The sequence below is a fragment of the Phascolarctos cinereus genome, unplaced genomic scaffold, assembly GCF_003287225.1.
Source record: "Phascolarctos cinereus isolate Bilbo 61053 unplaced genomic scaffold, phaCin_HiC Scaffold_9;HRSCAF=440, whole genome shotgun sequence".
NCBI lineage: Eukaryota > Metazoa > Chordata > Mammalia > Diprotodontia > Phascolarctidae > Phascolarctos > Phascolarctos cinereus.
In genome coordinates, this window is record NW_027556402.1 from 139,993,556 (window position 1) to 140,016,889 (window position 23,334).

General features: G+C 34.9%; 1 pseudogene; it reads left to right on the forward strand.

Annotated features, from left to right (window-relative positions):
* Positions 1 to 19,308: 19,308 nt before the first annotated feature.
* LOC110217455 (fructose-bisphosphate aldolase A pseudogene) lies at positions 19,309 to 21,265 on the forward strand (annotated as a pseudogene).
* The last annotated feature ends 2,069 nt before the right edge of the window (positions 21,266 to 23,334 follow it).

The following is a 23,334-nucleotide window of genomic DNA, read 5'->3' on the forward strand; positions in this document are numbered from 1 at the left end:
GTGAATGTGGTATACTAAGTGACATCTGACTAGGGTAAAATACAACAAAACTCTCTCTTCCATAGTGCTTCTTCTCTTAATGAAGCTTAAGAGAACATGAACATGCTTTTGTTTTCCATATGAAACTATTGTCTCATATTGGATATTCCATTTACTGAAGCCCCCAACTTGTTTTCAGATAAATTTTACCTAGCCATGCCGCCTCCATCTACTTTTGAATTTTTTTTAACTCTATTGTAAGATTGCTACTACCAAATTTCCACTTGCTAAGTTTAGGTCAATATTCTAGACCAGATCTGCAGAATGTACGGCCCATGGGCAGTAAGTTGTGCAGGCCTGTTTTACATCCTTTAAATTTTTAGTAGTCTGCAAGCAGCAGCAAATGTTTCATAGGCCTGTTCTAGACTAATGGATCCTGACTTTGTCATCTAGTGAATTAAGTATTCATCCTTGTTATTTATCTACTGAAAATTTGATAAGTATGTCATCTATACCTTTACACAAGTCATACATATATACATATGGGTGTGCGTGTGCATGTGTATTCCAAGATTATAAAGAGAGACAGAGGAAAGCCTAGTAAATTTTGTATAAAGCTGCCTGATTCCTCCTGCAGTTTTTATTATTCCACCTACATAGAACAGCAGTTATATTCATTCTAGGATAGTCTTTTCCCCAAAATATAGCACACTCCTCCAATCCGTTTTGTTGTTGTTTTTTCTTTCCTAGCCAGCTTCAACTCATTCTTGTTTTTAATACTCCTGACTCTTTTCTTACATAATTATGCCATCCTTTCCTGTTGATTCTTCATTACCTGCCTTCATATGTATTATCTTCATCAGTCTTTTAAAGACCTAAGCTGCTGCTAAGCTCCCTCTTTATTCACATTAATGGTCTTAAAAAATTCTCCCTTCTTTTCCACCTCAGACTTTTTTTAATCCTGTGGCTTTAGGATTTCCATCTTGAGAACCCAGGTTTTCTATAGAATCTGAGTGCACTGGATCCCACCTCTACTTTATTTTCACTCTTTGAAAATGACTCTCATAAAACCTAGGTTGTCTTTCATATCGTACTGATCTTACCTTCCACTGACAAGAAACTCACTGGGCCCATCACGTTCTCTGAGGAAAGGATGCTAGGCAGCTAGATGCCTTCCATCTATGGAGGGAATCTACCACTTCCTGCAGTTACCTAACAGCCCAAATCCTCAGATGAGAAGACTTCAGATTGCAGGTGTACTAGGGCCCTGAGCCTTCCATTTCTTTTTGAGCATGTAATCACCCTGAAGAAAGTCTGCTTTAAATACCTTATGATCAGGCATAATGGTCCCCACTGGAAGGGGCTCACCAGCAGGAATACCAAAATGTAGCCTGCCAACAGGAATGCTGGCATCATTTGAAAAAAAAAACTATAGTAGGAGCTTTGGGGTTACCCTTTTCCTGATAAGCCCCGTAAGAGAATAAAATGCAATAGTACAGCACCTCTCTCCACCCAGGAATAGCCAAATGCTGATAGTGCATGGGAGGTAGGCTTCTTGAGACCTGCTGTGGAAGAGTGCTTTCTGTCCTACTTGTTCATTTGATCCCATTCCATCTGGTCCAAGAATGCCCCTCTTTCATACTCACTCTTCCATTTATTTTCAGTCTCTTCCTTTCAACTGGCACATTTCCTACTGCCTAAAATCATGGGCATGTCTCTTCTATCCTGAGAAATCTCTCATTTCATCCTTCCATTTCCCCAATTATTGTTCTAGATCTCTTCTGCCCGGTTTAGCTGACCTCCTCAAAAAAAAAAGCCCAACTGTCTACAACAGGAGCAGGCACTTTGTCTTCTCTCACTGTCTCCTTAACCCTTTATAACCTGGCTTCCATATTTGTCATTTCAACAAAGCCGCTCTCTGCAAAGTTACTAATTTCTCTTAGCTGCCAAACTGAATGGCCTTTTCTCAATCCTCATTCTCCTCAATCTCTCTGCAGGCTTTAACATTGTTGATCATCCTCTTCTCCTTGACATTCTTTTTTCTCTCCATATTTTTTGAGATACCCCTTTCTCCCCTGATTTTCCTTTTGCCTATCTGACCACTTTTTTTTGGCTAGGCAATGGGGTTAAACCAGTGACTTGCCCAGAGTCTCACAGCTAGTAATTTTTATGTGTCTAAGGCCAGATTTGAACTCAGGTCCTCCTGAATCCAGGGCTGGTGTTCTTTCCACTGCACCACCTAGCTGCCCCATATCTGACCACTCTTTCTCTGTCTACTTTGTTGGATCCTCCTCCTGTTCATATGTCTTACTGTAGATATCCCTCAGGGTTCTGTCCTGGGCCCTCTTCTCCCTCTATATTATTTTGCTTGGTGATCTCATCAATTCCTATGATTATGATTACCCTCTCTATGTGGTTGATTCTCAGAACTACCTCCCCTGCCCCAATCTCTATACTTACCTCTCCAATCTTCCATCTCCAACTTCTTTTCGGACATTTCAAACTGGATGTCCAGTAGACATCTTAAATTCAATGTATCTAATATAGAAGTCATTATCTTTCCTTCTAAATCTTCCTCTTCCTCCTAACTTCCCTGTTATTGTAAAGGGAAACATCCTCCCATCCCTCAGGCTCACAACCTAGGAATCATCTTGGACTCCTCACTATCTCTCACCTCTCATATCCAAGCTGTTGCTAAAGTCTGTCAATTTGTCCTTCAAAATATCTTTCAAATATGCCCCATTGTCACCACTGCCATTGCCACCAGTCTTCTGTGAGCCCTTATTACCTCCCTCCTTGATTATTATAGTAGCATGCTGGTAGAGCCCCACTCCAATTGATCCCCCAATTATCTACTTAACTGACTTTCCTAAAAGATGGGTCCTATGATATCACTTCCTTACTCAATAAACTCCAGGGGTCTCCTATGGCTTCCGGGGCAAAACCAAAATGCTCTGGTGTTCATAACCCTTCATAACCCAGCCTCCTCCTGCCTTTCCAGTCTTCTTACACCTCACTCTCAGACAAGTACTCTCAAATCCAGTGACTGGCCTCCTGGCTGTTCCATGAACAAGACAATCTCTCAGCTCTGGGCATTCTCCCTAGCTGTCCACCATTCCTGAAATGCTTTCTCTCCTCCACTCTGGCTTCTGACCTTCCTGGATCCCTGTAAATTCCACCTAAAATCCTACCTTCTACAGGAAGCTTTCACCAACCCCTCTTCATTTTATTGCCTTCCCTGTGTTAATTAGTTCCTATTTATCATATATATGTGTGTGTGTGTATATATATATATATATATATATATATATATATATATATGATATACGTATATATGTAATGTATATGTAATATACATATATATGTATGTATATATGTATATGTAATATACATTACATATATACGTATATCATATATATATATATAATACATATATATATATATATAATACATATATATATATATAATACATATATATATATATATATAATACTTTCTACAAATTTACTTGTATGTTGTCTTCCCCATTAGATCGTATGTCCCTTGAGGTCAGAGATTGTCTCTTGCTTCTTTTTGCATCCCTAGTACTTAGCACTTGTTCCTGGTACATAGTGGGTGCTTAATAAATGTTTATTGATTGACAGATTGATTGATGGCATAATAGTTTTCCCTCAGGGTCTCCATTATTGGCAACAACAGGCTATTTCTTATCATTGAAAATCAGTTTTAGTCCAGGATTTCCCTTTTTCTTTCCTCTACATTTTGAGAATTGAAATTACTATTAAGTCATGTATTGAAATTCCTAGTGGGGTTCTTTTTTTTTTTTTTTGGCAGGGAGAACTCCAACAGATGTCCCCTATCACAACTATTCTCTGCCTCTATGCCAGGCTTGTGATCTGTTTCCTGGATTCCTTCCTTATCTGTTTCTTCTTTCCAGGTTCTCTGTAGTATACTCAAATGACAACTTCTTTTCTGTTCCTTATTCAGTTGAACTTCACCTAAATGCTGTCTATGTGCTTCTCTACTCTGGTTACTGGATTTCCTCACATGAGTATATGTTCTTAATATATAGCATTTTCTCCACCCCTACCTCCAGGCTTTTGCATACCATGTCTCTTTTGAAGAAGTTGTATACTTCCAGAACCATATGATTTTCAAGAGGTTTTTTTTTTTGAGACTTAGGAGGTTCAATTTGCTGTTTTGCATTAGAGTCTCATCTTCACCTTGATTGGTAGCATTCATTATTATTTATATATCGATATCTCTGGCCATGGGTTTTACTAATAGTTCCTTTTTGTCAATTTTTCTCTTGGGAACTTTTTCTCTAACAGTATTTTTCTTCTTACTTGGTAGTTTAATTGTTTAGTATATGACTTTATGAATGGATATAGATAGACTTTTTTTTGTTTTCCTTCTTCAATCTTTTTAGTTTATAGGACTTTTGATTTGATTTTTTAAAAATTCAACAAACAAAACAAAATTAAAAAAAACAAAGCAAGCAAGTCTATGTTACAAGTCCTTTTTGGGTGCACTCCTTTCTGTCATCAGGAACATGTCATTTCTGTATTTTGAGCCAAAAATATAGAAATCCAAATGTAATTCTTAGACACCAACTCCTTACTTTTGTAATGTTCTGAATAGCAGCTCACTTCCCAAATCTGTCTTTCTCTTTGGGAGCTCATGCCTCCAGTTAGCACCAGTGATGAAAAAAAAATGCCACCTTTGCCCCTAAGACCTTTGGTTTCTTACTCAATATTTTTCAAAAATTAGCAAACCTATTCATTTTTTCCTGTAACTTTTCTGCCTTTATAATTCATCAGATTTGATTAGTGGACATTCAGCTAATGAGACATCAAATTTTTTATAGAAATTAAAAGATAACCAGTGTAAAAACGCCATGCATTTAAAGAGTAATTAGAAGAAACTCTAGGAAGTACTAGAGACTAATATTTAAAGACGTTCACCTATTTTATACTGTTAAGAGTTTCTCAACTGCACTTTCACCTGGAGTCTATGAATACCTGTGTATAATAATAATATCTGAGCATCTTATAGATTTCTTTGCTGTGACCCGATGATGTGAACTATTCACCTAGCCCAAACTTGTCTTACCACAGAGAGATGAAATTATATGTGAAATGTCATGGATACTATGTGTCCCATTTGCTAATCCTCTTTCCTGATAAGAAAAATTTCATTGTAAATTCCTACCATGAACATATGTCTGTGATAGAAATTGCTGCAGTGCTGTTAAGCCATTTACTGGAGACAGAGGATAAAGACAGAATTGTCAAAATAATAAGCAGTGGAAGTCAAACTTATTTTGAAAAACAATTTAGGTGTGTGTATGTTTGTGTTTGTGTAATACTTATGTTACACAAGAATATACCACATGAGTGGTAGATTCTGAGTTGTGTGAATACTTCTTGAAAGAGGCTCAACAAAATGATAGCATCTGGGATAAAATGGAGATGTTGACTTTTCATTAGCATAGGATAAACTTCCAGGTACTTCCTAACCCACCTGAATTTCTCCATTATGTTTATACTCAACTATTATTTGTTTCCTTTGAACATTACTATTGATATCATATCCTGGCAGATATATACTATAGAATAAGTCTCTGTGTTTCCCTGATAGTGACCAAGGGCAATACAATTAAAATAAATATTTGGTAAATGTCACAATATGAAAACCCAAAGTCCACAGCAGAAATAATTTATTAAATGTAAAATTCTGTACTCTCAAGGGAAAAAAAAATAGTTCCACGAGTGAAAGTTGTATGTTTAATTCAGGACCATTGTTAACTCATCCAGGGATTGCTTCAGTGTCAGATATATAACTCTAAGTGGGAATATTATTTGCATATAGATATATAAATAAAATGATCCATTTTAATTTATATAAGTCCATGTAAGTAAATCCTCATACTTCTTTTTGAACAAATCTATTTTATTTTCTGACTTTTTATCCCCTTTAGTTTGGCTGTATATATTATTATCTCCCTAAAACCACATAAATCCCTTTATTTCCTGAAAAGTCTATCAAAATCCTTATTGATAACCCAAATTCTCATTCCTTTAAGTCATCATTATTATCAGTACTGATACTATTACTATTAATGATAATAATAGCTACCATTTATATAGCACTTTCAGATTTGTAAAGCACTTTACATTCCATTTAATATTCAAGCTAGAACAATTTTATATGTAACATCTAACTCATTTAAGCTCTTTGAATTATAGTCACTCTCTTTAAACCAATTACAATTTTTAAAGCAAATAACTTGTTACATTGCTGTTTGATAGTTGAATTATCACTAAACCTTTCTGGAGAAAAAGTTCTTAATAAGTCTGTAAAATTCCAAGAACAGAAATATTTTCAGGGATTTACAACATAGCATTTAAACAAGAATTAACAAAATGGTGAGAAATAAAGATATTTACATGTAGAATTAGTTCTGATCAGTCATACCAGTAAAATACAGCCATTATTAAAGTATTCCAATATGCCATAATAAATGCTAAGCTACAGAGGCCACCATCAAGCAATTAATATTTTGACACATATTCCACACTAACAAACACTCAGATTATATTTAAGTACATGCCATTTTCCCCTCTTAAACAAATTGTTAAATACAGTAATTAACACAGCTTCTGATAAAGCATAGGGTATTGGATAGAGGACTGATCTTGAAGCCAGGATGATGTAGGTTCATGTCTGTGGGACCTTGAGCAAGTCGCTTACATTGTTAGTTCTCTAGGTGACTGTTAAGACTATAAGTTGCGGTAAAGGTGCCAACTTACATTGGTAGAGGTATTCTCATTTGGTATTTCCTTACATCAATTACATCACAGGCCCAGTCCCTATCTCAATTGAATGATGATGATAATGACCACCCTATAGTACTTATCTCTCAGCACATATATTTTGGACAGATACTGCACATGTACCATGAGTTTGGTTGAGAATTGGACAAGAGAAGGAAAATGTGATATACTTTGTGGAAAAGACAAAGCTTTTTTTTTTTAAAGACTTAAAAGTCCCTCTGAAGCAAAACTCCATCTTTAAAAAAAAATGCTTTCAAACATTTTTTTCTTCTAAAGTTGTTATAGAGCCATAGGTCAAGAAATATTATATTCTCCAAGGAATTTAATTTGAGGATGGCCCCAAAAGGAATGGAGACTAGCCATCATTTACATAGTGCTTTAAGGTTTGCAAAGATATCTACAAATAACGTCTCATTTTATGCTCACAACAACCCTGGGAGGTAAGTGCTATTATTATCCTTATTTTATAGATAGGGGAACTGAGGCAGAAAGAGTAAATTACTTGCCTGGGCTCACAAAGCTAAACCTAGATTTGAACTCATTTTTTTCTGACTCCGAGTTCATAGTTTTAGCACTATGCCTCATTTATTTTAAAGGCTGTCAAAATGAGATTGAGTTTATGTATAAATAGTAGATCTGGGGTGGTTAATTAAGAGTATGAAGTGACTTTAAAATGTAAAACAGCCCTTTTATAGCATAAAATACATATAATCATCCATCAATACATCTAATTCATTTAGTTGATTTCAGCTGAACAGTATATAAAATGGTGTGAGAGCAATGATTTCACCAAGCTCTAATAAAAAATTAATTTAAAAGAGAAATAAAGATACAGGGGATATCAGAGAGATTCTCTTTCAGACCCATATTTACCTACCTAAGGTATATGTTATCAACTACATGATGTACTTGCTTTTGAGGAATGCAAAGCAAATGGCTCTTTTATTTGACCATTCTATTTCTCTAATGTTGTCCCAAATTCACAAAACATCTCTAATTATGTTTTCTCAAGGATAGAATGAATTTAAATACAAAAGTTTTGCTCTTATGTTTTTGTTTTATGCTTTAAAATAGGCAATATTTCACTGTCTCAAACAAGATGATTTTGGGGGTGGGAAGGAGGATCAGGAAAGGCCTAATTTAGAAGGTGATAACTTGAGTTGAGCTTGAGAAACAAAGTATTGAGAGGTGAGGAAAGAATGCATTCCCAGTATGTTCATTAGACCTTGCCATTTCCTCATGCTATTGTTCTATCTCTCCCCCCTTTCTCAGTCAGATTCCCAGAAGAAGAAAAAAATTTACACTTTTTTCTTTTGCTTCCTTTCTTCTCATTTACACCTCAAGCTTTTTCAATCATGGCTTCCAATCTCATCTCTCACCTGAAACTATTCTTTCCAAAGTTACCAATTAATACTTTTGTTTGTTTTTTTTTTGAAGCCCTCATGCTTTTTTTTTTTTTATTTAAATTCTACTTTTGAAACTGTTGACCCATGATTTCTCAGGGTTTTGACAATATGACTCCTGCTTAGTTTTCCTTCTATTTATCTGATATCTTCTCAGTCTCCTTTGCCCTTCATTGATATGATAACCCCTAAATTTCAGTGATCCTCAGGAGTCTTCTTTGGGCTCTCCTCTCCTCTTCTTCCTCTCTTTCTCTCTCTATTTCTCTCTCTCTCTCTCTCTCTCTCTCTCTCTCTCTCTCTCTCTCTCTCTCTCTCTCTCCATCAGCAATTTCAAATACAATAATATACACCATTACTCACATAACAAATTATTCAGAATCATCTAAATCTTGGAAACAAAAGATAATTTGAATTAGGAAAAAGTTTTTATACAAATCATATTGATGTGAGTAGAAGAATAGAAATGAGGCAAATAGAAACAATGAGTGAAGAAAATCTTTCTATAAAATATTAAAAGTAAAGTCCAAGTTCAAACTGTGTAGAGAATTAACACAAATATATGATTAAGAACCATTCCTCAATAAATAAGTGGTCAAATGAATAAGCAAAAATTAATTAAGTACCTGTTATGTTTTAAACTCTGTATTAATTGTTGAGGATAATAAGAACAAAAAAAATAAAGACTACCTGCTCTCAAGGAGGTTACATTTTATTAGGGAAGATGACATTTACCTATTTACAAATAAATATAAAATAAATCAACCTAGAGAAGGATAGGATTAGCACTTGGGATTGATAAAAGCTTTTTGTGAGAAGGTCATGTTTAAGCTGCCTCTTGAGGAATGGGAGGGATTCTGAGACACAGGTTAAGAGACATGTGGAGAGGCAGTGCAAAGGCAAAGAAATGTAGAAGTTTTCAGAAGGAAAATGACAAACCAACAAAATTAACATGAAATAAATTATTTGAGTCACTAACAGTAAGAGCTCTCTAACTCTAAAGGCAATGATCTTTCCACTACACCATACTTTCCTATAACAATTCATTCAAATTTTTAGTGTAACTTTTTCTTTCCTTTAAATTATACACACACACACACACCACACACACACACACACACACACACACACACACATATACAGAGAGAGAGAGAGAGAGAGAGAGTATTATACTATTTAACAATAGCTATTCAAAATCATTCTTACTGCTTGTTCCTGCACCTAAATCATCAGGACTATAGAACATAAATTTAAAGTGAACTAATTGTATCTGAGATTTAGAGAAGTACAGTCCTAATGCATTGCTTAATTGGATTAATTGATGCATGATTAAGTGAGACAATGGACCATCAGTCTCAGTGGGTGTTAATAGTATTTATTCTTTCAAAAGCTAAAGTTATTTTGAAATAATGAAACAAAAAATAACGACTGGAGAAGAAAGTCTCATGGATCTGTGTTAGAACTATTTTGCTGGGAAGGTTGAAAAATTTTACTGAACTACCAATCAAATTTATACTATATCTCTGGATTTTTTTTCAGAATCAAATAGAAGCCCACATGCATGAGATTGCTTAGGGGCTGCCCTGTCTGAAAACTAAGGATGAGTTCACTGGCCTCCGAAGTCCTCTCCCAGATGTTGGCATGAAATGCTAAAATTAGTTAGGTTTCTTAGTATATATATGAAAAATCTTGGAACATCTTTATTAATACTCAATATTTAAATATGAAGCAATTTACCCTGAGACATTTTGTTAATGCCACACATTTTGGAAGAACAATATTTTATCATTTTTCACTTCTAGCATAGGCCTGTAGCATGAATGTAGGAAGGAGGAGAAGGAGAAGGAAGAGGAACAGCAGCAGCAGTAGGAATCTGCATCAGTCTTTGGAGTAGATACTTTTTTGGGTGGTTTCTGGCAGGGCACAGAGTACAATAGACTAAGATGTGGGTATATTACAATTGGCATCACTGGAGATGATTTCACAACAGTGAAATCATGGATCCATCAAAATATTTAAGGCTACTACTGACTACGGTGTTCAGTTACAATCCAGATATAGTAGGTTGGAACAGAAAACAGAAGCAAATTGATACCATTAATTTGAGTGTGATTTAGGTTGTACAAAAAAAAACCACACAAACAAAAAAAAAAACAAAGAACAACAACAAAAAGGGCCACATGATTCAGACCTATATAGCACCTCCAATTTTATTTACCTCACTGATATCTAAAAAAAGAACGCAAGAAAACAGGCATCTTTGCTTTTGATTTTTTTTAATTTTTTTTTGAAATACGTTATCAGTTTGATTCAACAATTATTTTTACATGCTACCTGCTGATCTTTATTGGATTGAAAAAGAAAAAAATCAAGACAATCCCTGCCCTTCTGACCAGCTTGGAATGCAGAATACGTTCAGATTAGTAATGTAAAATCAGTCAGAAAGATAGGTAGTAGATAGATGGTGAAGGGTATTAAATGCCAAACAGAGGAGTTTATATTTTATCCTACAGACAAGTAACTACTGACGTTTCCTGAGCCAGGAAGTAACATGGCTTTAGGAGTATAAATTTGCTTACGTGCCAATTTAGAAGACTGTATTTTAAGAAACCTATCAAAAATCTACAGGATATTTATCTCAACAATAGACCATTTGTTATGATCTTGTCCAGCATTGCCCAGGCCATTACAATAAGTTTAAGACAAGTCATATTTGAGCCACAAAATATTAATATTGTATTAATTCTAATAATAATAATGCATAGAAAACAGTGATGATTGTTATATATGGAATATTTTTGAAGCAAAATTTTATTTTATATACTTGACAAAAAATTTAACATTACCCTAGGCTTACTTTGATATTAGATACTTTATATTCTCCAGGCATACAAAAATATCTTTTTCAGATTTATAATTCTGATAGAATTTAAAGACTCCTATAACACAACTTTCTTAGTTTTATGGCCATTAAGAATTCCACTTGTAACACATTCATAGCTTGATTCTCCTTGAGCCCTCGTGCATCTTGATTTTTACAGCACAAGCATAAAAGCAACAGAACATGTTTCTCATTTAAATGATGTGAAATTGATATTGTGTTGCATTCATATGTCCTAAGAAAGTAATGGTAGGAGTGTCACAGACAATGGAATTTGAGTGGCTGAGGAGAGGGCTCTGTCCACATCTTACCTTGCCTATGAATCTCAAAATCTTTTCCAAAGGGAATTTAGATTCTGTTAAGCTAGGTCTAATTCTGGATTTGATTACTAATCATGTAATGTACTTCTTTAAGTGATTACATGTAACCACAGCCAACTGCAACCAAGGAACAGAGAAATGCTTGCAGATAATGTTTGCTACAGAAAAATAAAACACATGGATTTTCTTCTATTTGTATGCACAATTCTGATTCATGAGTCTGAACATGATACTTCAATCTTGATCTAAAACAAAATCCCATCTGTTCCCAACTTTTTCTCTGATAATACTACCTTGTAAACTATGGAACCAACAGTTTCCCCTCAGGCAACTATGTATAGATTAACCATGTGGGTAGTTAATTAAGGGGTGGGGAGGAATATTGCCAGTATGGATTTTCTTCTTACTGTCTTTCAAAAGGTACTAGAGATGAATGAGGAACCAGGGATATGACATCCTTTACACTATTCTGGTCTGATTATACTCCTATCCCTCTAGCCACTTTTCAGTCTTATTTGTTTCTCTTTCCCTCCATGCCCCCTAAATATGAGTGGCTTTCAGAGTTCTGTGCTGGACCTTCTTTTCTTGCAGTCATCCCTTTGGTGATCTCCTATGGCTTCAAATGTTACCTTTATGTAAATGATGAAAAAAAGTTATCTCTCTATGACCACACTTGCATTTCAATCTGCCCAGCTCCTCAACAGAAAAATGTGAATTAACACTTACCATGTTTACCTTATAGGTTATTGCAAGAAAAAGAAAAAGAAAAGAGACAGAGAGAGATCGTTTATGTAGAGTGAATCACAAAATATCAAACTCTATATGAATGTCTGAAATCCCTGCTTATTGAAATTCTTTTAATTCTTCAATACCTCCTGCACACTCTAACTTTACGTATTACCTTCTTTTTCAATCAATGATTCCCCAACCATTCCCTTCCTGATCACTGGTCCCTGTTTGCTTGATTTCTCCACTACATTTATTACATATGTTCCAGCTGAAAACATAGTTGTTTGTGAACATGTTTTATAATGATGCTAGATAGTAAATTTCTTGAGTTCAGGAACTTTTTTTTAGCCATACTTTCTTCAACTCCAAAATACAGTAGGTTATTTAAAACATTTGTTAAATTGAAAAAGTCTATAAGAGATTTTACATGAGTTTTTTTTTCAGTCTGTTCTTGGGGTCATGAGATTCAGTAGTCACACTTTTTAGATTTGGAAAGGACCTCAGAGTTCATCCAGTCCAACTTGTAATTGAAAAAAAAAACTCCCCTAAAACATACATTGCGAGAGGTCATCCAGCTTTTGCTGGAAGATCTCTAGTAAAGGGGATTGAGCTACCTCTTATATAGACCATTCTGCTTTGTGTTAGCTTTAGTTTAAAAAAAAAGGCATTATATGAAAACTAAATTTGCCTCTTTTCAACTTCTGTTTACTAATAGGTGAGAAATGTGAAATAAATATAGATAGGTAGACTAGACAGAGTATATAGGGCTTTAAATGCAAACTTTTGGAGTTCATAATTCATCCACTGGAAATGGAAAATTCACTGAATTATTTTGAGCTGGAGAAGACATGGTCAGACTGTACTTTAAAGAGGCCTCTCAACATATCAACACCTTTTCCCACTATTTCAATTAAACCACATGATGTCATTCAACCAGAGAATTAAAAATAACAACAAAATATTTTAATAAATATCAAACAAAAAAGACCAACTTTTTGCCATATATATCATAAAATTCCAATTATGTATTTATATTCATTTTATGTATGTGTATGTATGTGTGTGTCGTGTGTGTATATGTCTATGAACACAGATTAAATTGTTTTTCTAATGCTTAATTATGGAAGGGAGGTTACTCTAGGCTCACAAAGTCTTTACCAATGAAGCATAAGCATTGAAAAGTTTTACAAAGCCAGAAAGGTTATAGTACAAACTTGTGATGGACTATGTCCTTGTCATTTAAGTACTACTTACAAATGGTTTGAAGGTCATCAGCATGCTATGGTGAACTGAACTTTTTAGCTATCGCTCTGCTCTTAAACTTCAAAGCATTTATGATCTGTTCTGATAGAAAGAGGCCAGTGAAACATTGAAAAGTCCTTATCAGAGACTCCTAGGTATAGACATAAAAAGGATTTTAGAGGCTACCTTGTCCAATCTTCTCATTTTACAGATTAAGAAACCAAGGCCCAAAGAGGCTGAATGACTTTTCTAATGTGCTCTGACTGCAAATAAACCCCTCTTTCTAATGTTAATGCCTATGTACACATACTTTAAAAAAGTCCCTGATTTTCTTCCCTTATCTGCATTGCATAATAATTATAATAATAAAAGACAGGCTAGTGGTTCTCAGGTGTCTAGTAAGTCCCATTTACTTTTTCCCTTTGGTTTGCAAATTGAAAGTTTGTGGAGCCTGAGACACATCAGTCAAAATCAGATGGAGATTTCCTTCTTTGATTATCGTCTTTGACAATAGCCATGATTAAAAACTATGAAAAGCAGATGTATTTGAAAATATGATTGAAGTTCTTTTAGGATAATGACATTTTCCTTCCTTTTTGAATCAGCTTATGTGATGATGACATTTGCAAGGCCAACATTCGTACTACAGTGACACCTAGGTTTTCTTATGTCTGTTCCTTTAGCTATGCATCTTGCAGCTGGCAAGCTTTAGCTAGAGACTAATGCTAAATCATGAGAGCTGAAATTTGTGTCATAGCAAAATCCAAAATATGCATCAGCTATGGGGAAACATGGGGGTACATATTTTGTTTTTGCTTTACAGGTTTTTTTTTCTTATTATTTTCCTGGGTTGGCAGTACCAGATGTTGCTGCTAACACATCTGGAGAACACTTTTTTTTATTGCTTTTGGTGCTGGGTGAGAGAATGCTGTCAAATGTGGCTAAAAGCCAACTGATCCTTTCAAGCTGCTGAAGGCAACAGGAAGGTAGATGCTGGCTAATCACAGAATGGAATTGCTATGTTTGAGGTTATTGGAACTTTGATTGACTCCATGTTTGCACTACTGTACTCTGCATTATTCAGTAAATCTACCTTGCTCAGCATTTTTCAGTGAATACTGGGCAATGTGCCTTTTATCTGACATTGTTGGTGCCCAGGCTGAAGGTAGATGTTGAACATGTCAATCATTTAAATTGATGATTGAAAAGATTGTGATCAGCTTCCTTGTTTTCTTTAACTAGAGTTCTTCCTTAAAGAATTCTATTCGTTGTCACCAGGCTTATTTTCTCTACATCACTGTATGGTTGTACTATACTCTACCACAAAAGACTGAATTGACTCCTTTTCACTTTCTATATCAAGACAAATGTCATAATCTTTGGTTCTCAAGCTTTGGATCAGAACAGATCAGATTAGGTGAAGTTTTTAGGTGTCTTTCATTTCCTCTTCTCTTTATCTGATCTGACTAGGTTTTTTTAATTATTATTATCATCATTATTATTTTTATTCACTCTTCAATTCCATTATCATCTTCATCACCATCAACAACAAAAGCATTAAATGAGAAATTCCCTGAACAAGGTGTTAGGCAAAACATAATCATAGGATTTAGAGTGGAAAAACACCTCAGAACTAGTCTAATGAAAATTACTCATTTTAAATATGAATAAATCTGGTAGGTACCAGAGCCAAGATTTGAATATTGGTCTGAAAGATATCTATAAAACCAGTGATTTTTTTTTTACATTTAATTTTATGCTTTCTTTTTGGTTTGTTTTTGTTGTTGTTTTTGCAGGCAATCAGGGTTAAATGAATTGGCTAGGGACACATAACTAGTAAATGTCTGAGGCCGGGTTTGAACTGAGGTCCGCCTGACTTCAGGACTGGTGCCGTATCCGCTGTGCTACATAGCCACCCCTATTTTTTGTTTTCAATTAAGAAGGATTTTTTTTCTCCTTCCTATTAACCTCCATTTCATTAAAAAAAGAAAGAAAAATAAAACATCATAACAAATATGCATAGTCAAGCAAAACAAATTCCAACCCTAACCATGTGCAAACATTGATCTCGCATTTTCTATCTTGAGTGCATTACCCCTCCTTCTATCAAGATGTACAAAGCTAGTATTGTTTTCTCATTATTCCAAAGTGCTATGGAAGACAACATAAAGCTGAACCAGACAATTAGTCTATATCAGTGATTTTGTTGATACAGAAGAAGCACTCCAACAAAGCAGATAGGCAATTATTTCTGGGACTTGTAGCTATAAGTCCCATGCCTTCAAAGGTTTCTTTCCATCTACTTGACATTTGTCTTGTTATGTTCTAATTTATACGTTTTGTTTCCCCCATTAGCAAGTAAATTCTGGATAACAGAGTGGATTAAAAACTATAATATACTGTTTACAAGAAATATATTTGAAGCAGAGTAAAGGTAAAAGGCTGTAGCAGAATATATTATGCTTCAGTTGAACTAAAAAAAAAAAGCAGGGGTAGCAATCCTGATCTCAGAAAAAGCAAAAGCAAAAATATATCTAATTAAAAGACATAAGGGAGGAAACTACATCCTGCTAAAAGGTACCAGAGATAATGAAGTAATATCATTACTAAGCATATATGTACCAAGTGGTATAGCATTCAGATTCTTAAAGGAGAAATTAAGGGAGATACAGGAAGAAATAGCAAAACTATACTGGTGGGGACCTCAACTTCTTCCTCTCAGAAGTAGATAAATCCAACCACAAAATAAACAAGAAAGAAGTTAAGGAGATGAATAGAATCTTAGAAAAGTTAAATATGGTTGACCTCTGAAAAAATCGAATGGGGACAGAAAGGACCATATGTTTTTCTCAGTTGCACATGGCACCTACACAAAAATTGGCCATGTACTAGGGCATAAAAACCTCACAGTCCAACACAGAGAGGCAGAAATATTAAATGTACTATTTTCAGATCATAATGCAATGAAAATTACATGTAATAAAAGTCCATGGAAAGATAGACTAAAAATCATTGGAAACTAAATAATTTAACACTAAAAATGAGTAGATCAAGCAACAAATCAAAGAAACAATCAATAACTTTATCCAAGAGAATGATAATAATGAAACAACATATCAAAACTTGTGGGATGCAGTGAAGGTGGTTGTTAGGGGGAATTTTATATATCTCAATGCTTACCTGAATAAAATAGAGAAAGAAGAGATCAATGAATTGCGTGTGTAACTAAAACAGCTAGAAAAACAACATTAAATATCCCAATTAAATACAAATTAGAAATTCTGAAACCAAAGGAGAGATTAAGAAAATTGAAATTAAGAAAACTCTTGAATTAATAAATAAATCTAAGAGCTGGTTTTATGGGGGAAAACAATAAAATAGATAAAGCTTTGGTTAATTTGATTTAAAAAAAAGGAAAGAAGAAAACCAAATTATCAGCATCAAAAATGAAAAGGAAGAGAAAAATGAAGAGGAAATCAAAACAATAATTAAGAGCTATTTTGACCAACTGTATGCCAATAAATTTGACAATATTGGTGAAGTGCATGAATATTTACAAAACTAAAAATTGCCCAGCTTAAGGGAAGAGGAAGTAAAATACTTAAATAACCCCTTCTCAGAAAAAGAAATTGAACCAGCCATCAATGAACTCCTTAGGAAAAAATATCTAGGGCCAGATGGATTTACAAGTGAATTCCATCAAACATTTAAAGAACAATTAATTCTAACACTACATAAACTATTTGGAAAATAGATGAAGAAGGAGTCCTGCCAAATTATTTTTATGATACAAATATGGTGCTGATACCTAGACCAGTAAGAACCAAAACAGAGAAATAAAATTATAACATTAATGCATTGTTGGTGGAGTTGTGAACTGATCCAGTCATTCTGGAGAGCAACTTGGAACTATGCCCAAAGGGCTATAAAATTGTGCATACCCCTTGACCCAGCAATACTACTTCCAGGTCTGTATCCCAAAGAGATCATAAAAAAGAGAAAAGGACCCACATGTACAAAAATATATATAGCAGCTCTTTCTTTAGTGTCAAAGAATTGGAAATTGAGGGGATGCTCATAAATTGATGAATGGCTGAACATGTTGTAGTTTATGAATGCGATGGAATACTATTGTGCTATAAGAAATAATGAGCAGTTGGATTTCAGGAAAACCTGGAAAGGCTTATATGAACTGATACAGAGTGAAATGAGCAGAACCAGCAGAACACTGTACACAAATAGTCACATTGTGCGATGGCTGACTTTGACAGGCTCTTTTCAGCAATGCAAGGATCTGAGACAACTCCAAAAGACTCATGATGGAAAATGCTATCCACATCTAGAAAAAGAACTATGGGGCCTGAATGCAGATGGAAGCATACTATTTGCCCTCCTTTTCTTCTGTTGTTTTGTTTTATTTCTTCTTTCTTGTGGTTCCTACCATTAGTTCTAATTCTTCTATACATCAGGACTAATGTGAAAAATATGCCTAATATGAATATATAAGTAGAGCCTGTATCAGATTACATGCCATCTTGGAGAGGGGGGAGGGCAGGGAGGGGGAGGAAACTTAAAACTCAAAATCTTACTGAAGTGAATGTTAAAAACTAAAAATAAATAAATTGTTTAATTAAAAAAAAATTAAATAGTAAGTTCCTTAAGAATAGGGACCATTTTTTTTCTTTTTCTTTATGTCCTCAGTAAATGCTCATTGTTTGATTGATTACAGTCTTAGAATAGCCTGGGAGCATTGAAAATCTGTATGGCTTTCCATAGGCAATTCATAAAGTAGTATGTCAGAGACAAGAGTTGAACCTGGGACTGTGTGACTCCAAATGAAGGATTCATCTGGATAGTCACATAAAATATAATGTCATGAATATTAACAGTACAGAGGGAAATGCACATTATGGGATTGTAAGTGAACGGGAATCTTGAGATCTCAAAGTTCAGATGTGATAGGGGAAATTTATTCTTTTCTACTTAGTAAAGAAAGCTTCATCAAATACTTATTGATTGATTTAGTGCTATGCTTGAGATTGTATATTATTACAAACTATTAAATATGACTATTTGAAAGCAGAAATGTATCATACATAGCACTAAGCTCTGATTACATGGTTATTTAACATCAGTGACAATAATGACAAATCATATACTAACCATTGGAATATCTACGTAAAAGCAACTTTCTTTTAACAAATAATACTATAGCACAAGCATCTATATAAAAACCATCTAGTCAATGTCTAGCTATTTATTTCAAGCAATATAACTACAACCAAATTCTACAACAATTCAAGAATAGGAATAGTCCTTGCTATTTGTTATAAAAGAATCATACTGCCCTATTAACAACATTTCTATGTCATACTTTATAAGTTATATTTTTTCAAAATGTTTTTACCAACATGATCGTAGTCACTTGGGCTTTTCAAACCAGTAGAGACCTTACAGATTGTTTAGCCCAGAACTTCTTCTGCATTTTATTCATTGGACCTGTGTTGAAGTCTATGGATTCCCCCTCTGCCTTTTTAGAATGTTCTGAAACAATAAAATATATAGCCTTATAAGTGAACTGATTCCACTCAATTGCATTTGTCAAAGAATTTAAAAAAATACGAATTCATGGAACATAAGTCAAGAACCCTTGATGTAGGCTACCCTGTACTCCCTGTATTTTTATTACAAATGAAGAGATTGAACACCACCATAGAGAATAAGAGATTTGCTCCTTTGTAATCAGCTAGTTACTGACAGAGGTAGAATTATATGACTTCTAACTCCTAGTTCAGTGCTTTTCATTACATCATGCTTTCCTTTAATTCAGTCCTTACTATTACCATAGACAAATATTTTCTGCATCTTTTATATGCAGAAACATGCCATTTTGGTGATGTTATGTGGTTGTTAAGTATGGAATGCCATGGCGTCTGCGGAATGAAAATTGCAAGACACATAAAGATAATGGCAAGACATATAATGGGTTTTGGTAGGCTATAGTACATTATAAAGAAGAATCAGTCTGGAGGAGCAGCTGAGATAAATGATTATGAATAACCAATGATTTAAGATTTGAGTTTCCTCCTTTTCTTAATCCTCATTTTAAGACCTTAGTTTCTGAAGGTTAATCTAACCTTCTCCTTTATCTAGACTCCATCCAGATAGGGTAGCTATTGTGTTCTGCTAAGGTTTAGATGGGGCATAAATTATTTGAATAGATTGCCCAAGGCTGGGGCTAAGCGTGGTGTGGAGAACCTAGAAGTAGATGACATAAGCAACATTCAGGTCCAACCCCCTCAATATAATATTCATTCTTTCATTAATTGTTAACTAATCAGGGTTGGTTACCACTCTGGGGAACACCTACTATTCAAATGGCATAAAAACTGTCAGCCTGCCACCATGATGGTCTTTGATCTAAGACAGAGACAGAAAATGACCATCCTTTTCTTAAAATTCTGGAATTATTAATAAAATGATTAAATTACCCAGAAAGAATATCTCTCAAACTTTTTTAAATGCTACACAGCATAAAATATATTATCAAAGAGATGTATGGCCAGGCAAGGTAACCAGGTAATGGTAGAACATTAATTAATAAACAACAAGCATGTCAATCTAGAGGAAGGTCCTTAGCATGTTGGTTGGTGCCTTTTAGAGAATTCAGAGGGAGTACTTAATAAGAAAGTCACTGGTTCTTTTTGTCCCTACATATACTTGTTGATGACTTGGATTTTACTTTTTTTTTAAATGTCTTTTATCAGTTGAGTAATGGCTCTTTTCTTATAAATTCAATTCCTTTTATATTTGAATTATTATCCTTGTCCCTTTTCTGTACTTAAAAAATAAATTAACAAGCATTTGTTTTGTTTTGTTTTGTTTTCCCCCTCCCAACTATTCTCATTAGGAAAAATGAGAAAAAAAAACTGTTATAAGAAATATGCAAAACAAATTCCTACATCACTTATATCTAAAAATGTACATCTTATTTTCTATTTTGAACCCGAAACACTTCATGGAAGTAAAGACAGATTTTATATAACTTAGACTTGTGTTAAACTTATCTGATAAACTTTCAGTAAATATGTTTTTTTTTTCCCAGCCTTTTGAATGTTAAGTGTACCCCTGGCCCATTGCAGGGAATGCCCAGCCCACACTGATGATATCCATTGAAGCATCAAAATATTTGTATACCATTTAATTCTTTTTAATGTATTAGTTTTAATGTTTGCCAGCAGAACAGCATTGTCCCCATTGTGGAGCCAGAGATCCTCCCTGATGGAGAACATGCTCTAAAGTGTTATCAGTATGTCACTGAGAAAGTCCTGGCTGTTGTCTACAAAGCTCTGAGTGATACCATGTCTATGTGGAAGGGACCTGGCTAAAGCCTAACATGGTCACCCCTGGCCATATTTGTGCCCAGAATTCACAGGAGATCTCAATGGCAACTGTAACTGCCCTTCACTGGATTGTGCCTTCTGCAGTCACTGGTATCACCTTCCTGTCTGGGGGTCAGGGTGAAGAGTGTGTCTCCAACAACCTCAATGCCATCAACATCTGCCCCTTGCACAACCTATGGGCCCTGAACTTTTCTTACAGCCAAGCGCCACAGGCATCTGACCTCAAGACCTAGGGTGGAAAGAAGAAAATATCCAGGCTGCCCAAGAGGAATATATTAAGCAGGCCATGGCTAACAGCCAACCTGCTCAAGGCAAGTATACTTCAAGTGGAAAGTCAGGAGCTTCATCCAGCAAGTCTCTTTTTGTCTCTAACCATGCCTACTTACTAAGTCAAAGCCTTCCACCTGGGCATGCCCTAACACTCCAGGCTTGGGACAGTACATTCTCCACACTGGAAGCAGACCGCTATGCTTAACAAAGTGTTTAAAATTCAAGCAATTGGATGGGAACATGAGCAAACAGCTTGAAAAAAGTCAGACTATAGAATCTTACTTCGGTGACAAAGAAGACCAAAACATACAACCAGAAGAATACAATAAAGTCAAAGCTCCTACATCCAAAACTCCCAAGAAAAAATATGAATCAGTCTCAGGCCATGGAAGAGCTCAAAGAGGATTTTGAGAATCAAGTAAGAGAAGTAGAGAAAAAAACTGGAAGGAGAAATGACAGAGATGCAAGAAAATCATGAAAAACAAGTCAACACCTTGCTAAAGGACACCCCCCCAAAAAAAATGCTGAAGAAAATAACACCTTAAAAATAGGCTAACCCAAATGGCAAAGGAGGTTCAAAAAGCCAATGAAGAGAAGAATGCCTTAAAAAAGCAAAATTGACCAATTGGAAAAGGAAGTCCAAAAGCTTACTGAAGAAAGTACTTCCTTAAAAATTAGAATGGAGCAAGTGGAAGCTAGTGACTTCATGAGAAATCAAGACACTGTAAAACAAATCAAAAAGAATGAAAAAAATAGAAGACAGTGTGAAATATCTCATTGGAAAAACAACTGACATGGACGATAGATCCAGGGGAGAGAATTTAAAAATTATTGGACTATCTGAAAGCCATGATCAAAAAAAGAGCCTAGATATTATCTTTCAAGAAATTATCAAGGAAAACTGCCCCGGTATTTTAGAATCTTCTCCCAGTATAATCCTCTCTCACTCCTTAATTTTACTTTTAGATATCACCCCTTCATCTTCACCTCACCCTGTGCCCTCTATCTATCTATCTATCTATCTATCTATCTATCTATCTATCTATCTATCTATCTACTTACCTACCTACCTATCTATCCATATGTGTGTGTGTGTGTGTGTGTGTGTGTGTGTGTGTGTATTATCCCTCCAACTACCCTGATACTGACAAAGACCTCATGAGTTACAAATATCATCTTTCCATGAAGGAATGCAAACAGTTCAACTTTAATAAGTCCCTTATAATTTCTCTTTCCTGTTTACCTCTTCATGCTTCTCTTGAGTCTTGTATTTGAAACTCAAATTTTCTATTCAGCTCTGGTCTTTTCATCAAGAATGCTTGAATGTCCTCTATTTTACTGAATGACCATTTTTTACCCTGAAGGATTATACTCAGTTTTGCTAGGTAGGTGATTCTTGGTTGTAATCCTATCTCGCTCACCCTCCAGAATATTATATTCCATCTCCCTTAATGTAGAAGCTGATAAATCTTGTCTTATCCCTACTGTGTTTCCACAATACTTGAATTATTTCTTCCTGGCTGCTTGCAATATTTTTTCCTTGACCTCGGAGGAAATTTGGAGCCCAAAATTTTAAAAACAAATGTTAAAAATTATTTTCACATGCAAGTGGGAAATAAGATATACAGGCAATGGGGTATAGAAGTCCATACTGCCCTATGGGAAAATGAAGGGGAAAGGGATAAGAGAAAGGGGGGTAATGGAAGGGAGGGCAGATTAGGGGAAGGGGTATTCAGAATGCTGCCATCTTGGGGTGGGGGAGGGGTGATATAGGGAGAAAATTTGGAACTGAAAATCTTGTGGAAGTGAATGTTGAAAACTGAAAATAAATAAATTAATAAACATTAAAAAAAAACTGTCCCTTGTAACCAATAAGAATAGTCTAAACGAATAAAATAATACATTGGTCATGTCAGAAAATAAAAAGAATTCCTATTTTCAACATATTAATAACTGCAGAATTGACTCAAAGCATGCCAATAAGGCAATGGTTTTGTTTAATTTGGGTATGTGGAAGGCACTATAATATCAGAAAGTTTTAACTTTACAAATTATCTTTATAATCCTTTCTTTTTTCTTTTTTTTTTTTGGCTAGGCAATGGGGTTAAGTGACTTGCTCAGGGTCACACAGCTAGTAAGTGTTATGCATCTGAGGCCAGATTTGAATTCAGGTCCTCCTGAATCCAGGGCCAGTGTTCTATCCACTGTGCCACCCAGCTGCCCCATTTACAATTCTTTCTTAAAAACATAGTGACATATAGAAAGTATAGAGGC